This window comes from Lactuca saligna, chromosome 2 (assembly GCF_052625555.1).
Source record: "Lactuca saligna cultivar CGN05327 chromosome 2, ASM5262555v1, whole genome shotgun sequence".
Lineage (NCBI taxonomy): Eukaryota > Viridiplantae > Streptophyta > Magnoliopsida > Asterales > Asteraceae > Lactuca > Lactuca saligna.
Genome location: NC_136418.1, coordinates 118,067,628 through 118,079,141, shown reverse-complemented (window position 1 = coordinate 118,079,141; position 11,514 = coordinate 118,067,628).

Below are 11,514 nucleotides of genomic sequence, written 5' to 3'. Positions count from 1 at the left end.
GTGTTATTTGTTTAGGCTTACTAGTTTGAGTACATATAAGATGAAGTGGAAAAGTGCTTGTTTGATCGGTGTTTAAAGTGTTTCTATTTAATTTCATGATAAGTGCTTAGTGATTAATTGATAAAGTGTTAAATTGAGTAAGTGCTTAATTGTTAAGTGTTCAACGTGTTTCCATTTTCATGATAAGTACTTACTTTGTTTTTTAAGTGAATGCTTAATGAATAGTTGTTATTGGTTTGTATTGTAAAATGCTTAATAGTTAAGTGTTTAATATGTTTTTATTTTCACGATAATATGTTATGAAAGTGCTTAATATTTTTAATGACTTAATTGTAATCATTAGGAATTTAGCTTAATTAGGTAATATGATTAATTAAAGTACAATGTTGTAATTGAAACAAAACAAAAGTAAATTGTTATAATAGAAAAAATTAAAAATATATATTTAAAGTACAATGCTATAATAGGAAAAAACAAAAATAATATAAATATGAAAAAGAAGTGAAAATAAAATGTTTTATCAAACTAACTAATAAAAGCATGTTGTTATTAAAGAGCCTAACTGCAAAGGTTAATAATTACAACATACTTTTATTAGTTTGCTTATTAAATCATTCTATTTTCACTTGTTTTTCATATTTATAATAGAAAAAAACAAAAATATATATATATTTAAAATACAATGTTATTATGTATAATCTAATAAAAATACATTCCTATTAAAGAAACCTAACTGCAAAGGTATGACTATAATTAACAAAAAGATTAAATTAATAAGAAATTAAAATTAAACGGTACATTATTTAAACCATAATATTATGTATTATAATACTAAAAGTAAGATGCTATAATAGAAAATAAACAAAAGTTTGATGCTATAGTTAACAGAAATATGAAAAGACGTTTAATCATTTATTTTAAGTTTAAGTCTCTTATGTATAACCATCAAGAGCCTAGAAATATCCATCCAAAATTGATTTAGAGATTAATTGTGGGATGTCCCCATTTCTGGACTATTTTTTGACTATTTTATCTCATTTAGGATGTGAATATGTATTGCATGATTGTTTGTTTAAGAAAAATTTGGTTGTCATTTTTCTTTGCTGCTCGGGTATAGATTTATTTATATACTTGTAGAGTAAACTTTAAACTCTAAATTATGTTTTGTAGCCTAAATATAATTTAACTTTCAATAACTATGTATATAATATAATTTTCAATGATGAAATAGTAATGACGATCGATAAGAGTTGGATTAGAGAGAAGAACCAAAAGTCTTCAAATTTTTTGGAAGGTCTTAATAACTTTATGAAGATTTTTGAGAAACATGTCATTTGTGAAGGCAAAGTGCGGTGTCTGTGTAAAAAGTGTGTAAATATGTATCAAATGTTGTTGCATATGGTTTATGCCCACATACATGATTGTGGGTTTCTAGAATCGTATACTATGTGGGATCATCATAGTGAGAAAACATGTTGCTTTAGATTTAGGCTACAATTCGATTCCAAGAATAAAAACTCGAGTAACTAATGAGATGTTTTATGTAGTCAATGATGTTATGGTAGAAAAAATACAAATAAAGAAAATATCGATGAGGAGGAACGAGGTATAGATCCAGAATTTGATGTTTTTTTTCGGATCTCAATACTGAGTTATACCTGATTTTAGTGACATGTCTTCCCTAAACATTTTGGAAAAGTTGTTGCATATTAAAATGATCAATAGATGGACAGTGTAACGCCTACTCATTTGGTATGTACCTTTAAGATATAGTAAATAATCTTAGCTAAAGATGTTGTAGTCATAATTATGATCTCGGGGATATAAGGAACACATAAATCTAACTTCGTTTGATGAAGTTACGGTCCTTTGAAGTTTTGCGTTCAAACCTATATGGCAAAATGCGTTCTAAATAGCAAATCAGAGATTGGTTACTTATTAGCTTAATTGATCTAAAATAAAGTCGTAGTAAACGTAAAAGTGAACTCGTGCATATAAATAACATCCAAATTTGACTTCGTATAAGGAAGTTATGATTTCTTAAAGTTTCAGCGTATCAGTGTCAACACAGAAACCGAAATTAAAATCGGTTAATTGTTAGGCTAAACTATCAGTGGTATCAGAGCCTTGATTGGTTTCAATTGTATTGATGCATTGCATATCTAAAAAATTCAATTTTTGGTGTTTTAGAGGCTGGACTCGACGAGTCCATAGCTGAACTCGCCGAGTCCAGGGTGACTCGACGAGTCCAGGCTTGACTCGATGAGTCAACTCGTCAGATAATGCTTATCTCGGGATTTCTTGCTGTTTTTGCATATGGATAGTTACCTTATCATGTTAGATCAATATTAATCCGATTATATGATATATTTGACTATATTTTTGATCTAAATGAAGATATTTATCAATTAATAAGATAATTGTTTCCTTATAAGATAATTGATTAATTATTTTGAGTAAATTGATAAATTGTTTTGCAAGAAATCATTGAATAAATCAAATATGGATAATTATGTGATTAAATGTTAATTTAAAATGATTGGTTATTTGATCCTTGTTGTTATGAAAAGTTTCTTATTTTCCCCTTTAGGTTTTATAGTTTAAATTTGAACCCAAAAGTTTTGAAGTTTTGAAATTTAAAAACCCTAATGTTTTGAAAAAGGTTTCAAAACTTGCCCTCAAGTTTTGGAATTTAAAAGTTGATTAAAAGTTCAATTAGGAATGTTAAATTCTAAAACCCTAGTAATGTTTTGAAAATTTCAATTTACACCCTTATGGTTCTATTAATTAATTAAGGTGTATAATTAAAAGAAGTTTAATAAATCCATAAATGTTTAGGTTTGCAATTTAATTGAATTAAAAGTATAATTGTTAAATTTGACCACCTACTATTTTAAAAGTGTAAAATACACCCTATACTATATATATAACATTAAAAGTCTAACATTATATATATGTATGAGTAAAAGTCAGTCTTACCGTTAGTAGGCTTCATTCACGAAGCTGGTCTATAAGGGGTGTTTAAGGAAATTGCCTATAATATGGAGATTGAATGGGTATCCACTCTTACCCACCACACTCTTTACTAGTGGAGGGTCGTTAGCCGAACGGGTAAGATAGGACGAAACCTTCCATTATAAGTATAATGAAATACAAAGTAACTAAATGTTTTTCAAATTCCCAATCTTAGTTACTTAGGAAAAAGTGAATTGATGCAATTCCATGAAATTACACTTTGTGCCCTTGCGAAGACGTTAGTGGAGCGTGTGTGGTTTACCGGCACACTAAATGGTTCTAAGCAAAGGTAGCAAAGGGTGACTCAATGTTTGTCATAGTTCGGTGGAGCGTGTGTGGTTTACCGGCACATCGAATAGGTGATTGTAACATGTGAGGGCACCATGTAAGTTTGCATGGTTATTCACACCCGCTTTGTGATCCTCGGCATCCCAGTCACAAACAAGAGGGGCATATCGACATTTAAACATGCCATTGAAAGTTCAATGAATCTCAAAGGATCTAGGAGTTTTCATAGATTTATAACTTAAATTTCTTTTTCGTTTTTCATGGTGGAAATTAGTGAATCGTCATTCACTTACCTTTAAATATTCTGCAACTAGATTACGGCATCCCTTTTCTTGGTTGTAGCGTATTGTGTTGGGTCCTAGCCTTAGTATCTCATTTGGGTAATTTACTAAGGACTCAATCGATCAACTAACTTGAATTTGTTTTCTCCCGTTTTGTAGATGTCAAAGTTCAACAATCATGGTCTTCCCAAATCCCGTGGAACAAGAATTCCACATGAAGATGATATTCCATGATTCGATCGAGGAACAAGAAATCATGCTTCACTTCCTCCTCCTCCTCCAATTGTTCTCCCTAACCCACAAGATCGAAGAATTGAAAGGTTCAATATCACTAAAGCCCTATTAGAAATGAAACATGAAGATGGTAAGCCCGTGTGTGCCCACGTTCTAGGAATGAAATCACACATTGATAGGTTGATAATGTTGGGTGTGTCATTCCCGAATGAGTTGGCTGTAAATTGGGTTTTGCAGTCACTTCCTGAATCATATAATGAGTTCAAAAGAAAGTATTATATGATGGATCATGACGACAACCTCATTGACCTAACCTACATGCTCATTGCTGCTGGATCAGAAATGATTTGGCGAAGCAATGGAGCGTATTTGTTGGGAGAGTCAACCGACCATGCTTCCAAGGACGTTCTAGGAGAACCGACCTGCGTTTGCTGCCAAGAGAAAGGGCGTTGGATAGAAGTCTGCCCCAAGAGCCTGAAAATTCCAAAGATGGGAGAGTCAAAGAGTATGGCTGTGCTTCAGGTAAAATCCATTATCTAACTTAATTAAGTTCCTATTCATTGATTCTTAATACATGATGTGATAAGATTTCATTTGAATGTTTTGAAGGATCGGTGAAAAGAAAGGAAGCTTGATAAGAGAGCAAGATGAATCTAATCACAAGAGATGGATCTTGATCGCATGGACTTGAAGATTGGATTTTGAGCTTAGATAGTTATGATAGAGTTGTTAGAAATTTTCTTTTTACATAGTTTTCAATAGATTTTGCATTGTAAGGACAAATGTTTTTCCGCTGCTTTTATAAATAAAATAAATTTTGTTTGACTTATTTATTTATTTGTTTACTTCCTTGCAATGAAATCGTTATGAAAATTGATGTTTTCATATTTCTACAACGAATGGATATGATTCTTAGTTATGTTATTTATGGAAATGTCGAGAATTTACCAAATAGGGAGAGTTTCTCATCGCCCAAGTTTCCATTGGATAGAAACTTGGAACCATGCAACTTGGTTGCACGATGAATGAGAAATTTCATATTTTGGAAATTAGACTAGTTCATTGACAAAGTGTCAAGTGAAGGACTAGGAGACCAAGTACACAAAGTTGCGTGTTGATCAAAGTCCACCATAAGAGTAACAAAGACATTCGTCATGATTTACTAAAGGTTTAGTAAATATGATTGAGTGTAATTCTAAATTGATTGAAAATGTTTAAATCAATAGCAGAACGAATAAGAAGAGTCAAGTAGGCAGAAAGATAAAAGTTTCTCCATTCTAAGAAGAAGGGAGAGTACCTTTTATGCTTTATGATAGGTCTTAATGATTAAGAACCATATCTCAATTGATCCTCTAAGTAAGTCTTAGTACAATTGTATGTTTGAGAAGAGGAATCAAGAATTGAAGAAATGAAAAAATCAAGAAGTCTATCATACTTCGTTCCAATAACAAGTCTTAAAGTTAAGATTGTGGCAATGAGTGAAAAGTATTAAAGGTTTATAACATTCATAAAATGTGGAAAGTTGTGATGTCTTGAATAAGACAAAGACCAACTTGGACCAATTTATGAAGTGTTTTGATAAAAGCTACACTAACTCTTGAATATTTGATTGTCAACAAATGTTTATTGACAAGAGAATCTTATATGTCAAGGAGTTAGTGGGAGTCTTAATTGTCTTGAAAGGTTTCAAGAACAAATCAAATAAACCTTATCGATCATCAGTAGCACACGAGTTGAGGTTTACAACCTATCGTGTTGAGAATATTTTGATTCTGTGTTGTTCCAATTGAGTTAATTATGCATGTGAGTCCTATGTGTACTCATTTTGAATGCATAAAAGGCAAAGCACCTTAATCAATGAAAGGTACATTGATAGGAAAAGGTGAGCTGCTTAACTACTTGGAAGACGTGGTGGGCAGCTGTACTACCATAAGGCAAGAAATCAAGATTAAGAAAGTTTGGTCCATATGAGTTTGAATTTGTTGTAAACCTTGGTTTTAACAAATTCACATGGATAGGAACAAAATACACCATTTAAATCTAAGTGTCATAAGGTTTCCTCCTTCATGAAAATGATTGTGAGGAAATGCTTTCACTAAGAAAGATTTTAAAAAGATAGTGATTGTACATTCTCGAATTCGATCATGGTTACGGTATTCCTTTCCATAATTTGAATTGTGAGATTTGGCAATTAGTCTTAATTGTTGATACACGCATATGAACTATCTAAAGGAAAGGTGTATAAGTTCAAGAAGCCTTGATAAAAGATTATCAAAGCATTAAGTATTAGAAACATGAACTTAAGAAATTCAATAAGTATTGTTTTTCTGAATGTTAAGATGTTTATGAATACATGTCGAAGCTAGTGGGAGCATAAGTGTTATGTTTTATAGTAATCACCATGATAGTGGGAGCATAAAAGTTATGATTGTATGATTATTATGGAAAGTTTTGCAAGTTGGCAATATTAATTATAGAAAAACAACAGTTATACCTTGCAAAGTCTTAAGGTTGTAAAGTTGTTTTGCTATAATTAAGCGAGAGAATATTACTTCATTTCAAATCTAAAGGCTTAGGTTGAGAAATGTTAATAAATTTAGTCAAAGGTACATAGTGTGTTCTTAAAATTTCGATTATGATTACGGAATTCCTTTTCACAATTCGAATTTTGAGAACATAGCAAATAAAACATTATGTGTCGTGTCTCATACGCTTCGGGTATAGGATCGATTGCAAATGCTTTAATGTTTGACCATTCTTAAATTTTCCAAATGTCTAGCGCATTTAGTGGGAAAAGGGACTAGAATCGGTTTTGACTAAAATAATTAAACAACCATCAAAGGACAATCCAAAGTTCGACGAGGATTGGTTGCTTGTGAGTAGTTGGAAGCATGGTATTGAATGGACCATATCGACATTATTATGAATAGATAAGATTTTATTAAGAATAAGTTGTCATATGGAAAATATGGAAGCGTGTCCATATTGGAAATTGAATATTGAAAAATCTATGTCTAGATTAGAAACTTTTATGCAAAAGGACGTTCAAAGGAATGTACCTTGAGAGAGAGACATCATATCTAAGGAATTGTCTTGTAACAATCTCCGATAGAGGACTTTGTAATATCATTGGCAATAGTCTTTGTGACTTTGGTGCAGTAACATTACGAAAGGATCGTTGCATAAAGTGTTAGAATCTAGCATATTCTATAAGTAGCGAGAATTTGATATTCTCACACTTATGAAAAAGGATTTGGAGTTGTGAAATGAGAATGATTGGAAATGTATTCAATTTGGTCTATTTCACAAAGTAAGAACCATAGGTAAACATTGTGTGCATGCTAGGAGCATGGGACAAGTGTTGGAGTTCAAGTAAGAAGTTGATTACCCGAAACGACAAATAATGAGTAATCGATATGGTGATAAATAAAAGGAGTTTTATTTATACTCAAAGGGTTGAGGCCATATGGGATTAGTATTATTCTTGTGTTTCACTTTGCATGTTTTGACTTCCAGAATAATTGAGTTTATTAAGAATAATCGAATTATTCAAACGGACCACAGTCGTTCATATGTTGGAAGTAGATATGAATGAAGACTGTCGTAAATTGGTGTGTGGATTGTCTAAAAGAGTATTAGACATAAGCAAATGTTTGCTGCAACGTTCATGAGTGCTTATGAATATGAATTTGAGCATTGGATTAAACCCACGCTCGCTTGCATCACTCCATGAATTGTATTACGAGTGATTGGTGAGACGATAACATCTTATATTCTTGAAACCGAGATGTGTGAGTTGTATCTTGCGAATCAGTTGCACATTGATAATATGTAAACGCACTAGTAACTTGGTGTTATAAAACATATTGTTGTGTGTGATTTGGTTAGTAAGTGCAAGCAAGCATTGTATCAAAGTTTATCCATTCCTTTTATCCAAAGTAGGATAAAAGCGATATCTTTGGGCCCCTCGATGATTTAGTGATGACAAACGTAAATGCTCGGCCGGGCTAGGGCTAATTTGATTTGTTCAATTAGTCAATCGTCATAAATCGGAAATCGAGATATAGTACAAAGAGAATGGTTTGAAATCATATCTCATATGATATCTAGAATGGAGGAATATATGATCCCTTATCTTAAGGACACGCGTATTTGATATTATCAGAGTTGACAGCGGCTTTGGAAAGCTACGATTGCAGATCAGGATCTGAAGTCATACGCATAATAGTTATTAGACTTATCCAAGTAGGAGACTGTTGGATTAGTGTCTAAGTCCATAACTATTTTGGTATGTACTTGACCCGATGGTGCATGGTCCTTTTGGGTTGCCTTCACCAAAGCAACTTGATTGGAGAAATAAATAGAGAGAGAGGTTGTTATGTTTTATTCATATGTTATAAGAATAATATATTATAAGAGAAATCATATTTGTTTAATTAATATTGGTCAATAATTAATTAGGAATTAATTTTGTGATCAAGTGTAATTAATTAAACTAGAGGGGCTGCTTTGTAATTATGTGATAGTTACAAAATAAGGTAAGGATTATCTTAAATATAGGGTGAACGAATTTAAGGTGATAAGGCCTTAGAATTCGACTATGATAAGGATTCAAGGATTATCTTATGGGTTGCTTGGTGGATAAACAACTAGATAAGGATAATGACTGAAACCCTATCTCTACACCTATATAAAGACCCTAAGGCTCATGAATTCGTGTATCCCTTCCCAAGGAGTCCTAAGGACGAATTCTAACCTCTCTCCTCTCTCTTTATACCTTCTCCATTTGCTCTTGGTGTTTGTAAGCCATTAGAGGAGTGACACTTGTGACTCTAAGCATTCCAAAGTCAATTTAAGGAGGAATTGGGATTGTTATTGCAACATAACACTCAAGGTAACATCTTAAACCTAATTATAAATTAGGGTTTATAGTCTTGGACTCAAAGCATGTACAATTGAGAAACCTAGATCCAAGCTTTAGGGTTTGTATGAGCACATAGGATGTCTTATGACCAAAACCCATCATAAACACCCTAAATGAAAGTTGAAGATCAGTATACAAATCCGTTGGTATAAATACAATCGAGAACAAAATTTGTATGAAAGAGTTATGATTTTTATTTGGGTTCTAGCAGTCTAAGCCCTCTAAAAATATAACTTTAAAAATAAATTGATAATTCGCCGATAGAGTCTAAATGAAAGCTGTAGTATTCGTCTATAGATACATGTGGATATAAAGAGCATAAAAATGGAGCTCGTATGAGAAAGTTATGTAAAAAATGACATGCTTGGTCAAAAATCAACTATAAATAACAGCTCATCCCCCCATTCCTCTTCACACTTTCTCTGAATTCTCTCTCAAATCCTTAGGGCGATTTAGAGGTCTTTTCTTTTAGGTTTCGAAGTATCTTAGCTTAGCAAAGCCTTGGGCATATGAGATTCCGACAAATAGAAGCTCTCGGGTTAGAGTTATGCTTACATAATTTTTTGGTTTTTGCTAAAATTTATGTAAGTTAAGCTGCACATACTACACTTTAAGTGTAACTTATATTTATATCCATAGTCGTTATTATGAATTTATAAATAAGATTTATCAATTATTCCAAGTCATAATACTGCTTGATCTACTTACGGGAGTGATGTCTAGGCTAGATCTAGTGAGGTGTTTATGTGGGATTTCCAAACAATATACTTTGTGTACCAAACGGACCCTACCTCCGGTATGATCTTATTTGGTTATTCCTTACTTGATGTATGTTGATGTAGACATTGTGATTAGTGAGGAATCTAGACTATCATTAGTCGCTAGACATATAAAACTAAGATTTAGTGATGTGTATACCTAGGTCATATCAAAGGAAAAGCTAAGGTGTTAGGAGAAGCTCTACCCAAATCACAAGTGATCTACTTTTAAAAAGTGAGTGAATGGTTAATTTCATCTTTCACATATATATATATATATATATATATATATATATATAAAGTATTGATATAGTTAAATGCTATATGTTCTTATTATCTGTGATTAAGATGTCATGTGTTAGATGAAACAATGTGAGATGATTTTTATTTAGTTGAATATGTATTTTCATACTTATAATATTGGGTAGCGATGGGTGATGAGAGATGAAAAATGACGAGAAGAGGCCATGACTTTACTATGTGATATGCGATGTAGTCCTCTAACAAAGTATATATGACGCCACAAACTATTCTAGACAGTCCAGTAGAACACTAACAAGTTCGCAACTTGTAGGTGATGAACTACGTGTACATGCGATGTACTCTTTTCTCCTATGGTTTCCTTATTGCTACGAAATCCCCAAAGCAGTATTGCAATGTTTTGAAAACCGGACCAGACATCGAACCGGTCATCTTAATGGGTCGATGGTTTAGCTGGTCCGACCGGTTGGACCGGTCCTAAAAACCGGATAAACTGGATATATATATATATATATATATATATATATATATATATATATATATATATATATATATATATATATATATATATATATGTAATGTATATGTGATTTAAATATATGTGGTTCATATATAAAATGTGCAGTTGTATAAAAATTATGTGAGTGATTTATATATGTATATTAAATATACGTGATGTGTGTGATTTAAATATATATGTAATATATAATGTGTGTGTGATTTAAATATCTTTACTATATTATTAAACATATTGCCTCTTTCTTGAAAATTAAGAGGTACAATATGTATTGCCTGGTGTACAATAATATTAAGCATATAATCAATCATATACGTATCACACTACACGGTATTACCTTACCCTAATCTCCTAAACAAACAATAGCCGCCATCAAACCAATTCTCATCAGTCTCCACCAAAGATGCAGTCCACCTTTTCCGTCACACACAGTAGCCCTAACCCTAGAAAACTTAGATCAACCAAGAAAAATTGGAATCGAGATCAATCATTTTCCCTCGTGGGTCAGATGGGTTTGAACTGTTTTCAAGATTCTACTACAGCAATGGCGAAATCAATATCTCAGTATCCAACGTCTCCCACCGAAGATCCACGGCTGCCGACCTCCCCCACCGAAGACGTCCCATCATCCAAAAATGAAGTTAAGTAAAGAGCTTTACGTTGCGGGAATGTCCTGGATTCGTTGTGGTTCAAACCAAAGAAGATAGAAAAATCCTTAAGAGCTCAGGGCTTGAGAGGAAACTCTTATAGATTCCTCTTCGGAGACCTGAAAGAGATGACACAACAAGCCAAATCTAAACCCATCGATTTCAAAGATGATCCCGTGCCTCGTGCTTTGCCCTTCGTTCATAAATCCGTTACTGCTTATGGTACGTTTGAATGTCTCAGTGCCAATGGGTTTACTTCTCCCTCCCCCTCTCTCTCTCTCTCTCGCTCTCTCTCTTTCTCGCCTCTCTTTTTATCTCTCGATCGCCATCAGAAGGAAATGGAAACCGTCTTCTTTCCATCTCCTTCCTAATCAATTCGACAGGCGTTTCAATTTGACAGGCGTTTCTACTCATGCCTTTCTGTTAATCCCATCCATTTCGGGGAGCCAAATTGAGAGGGCTCTGCCGAAACCCTAATTTCAAATTATCAGCGATGGTTAAGCTCGAATTGTCAAGCACATTGAAGAACTTGAAGGTAACTATAAGCCGATTCTTGATTTTTTCAGATACTTTTCAGCCTTTACTATGC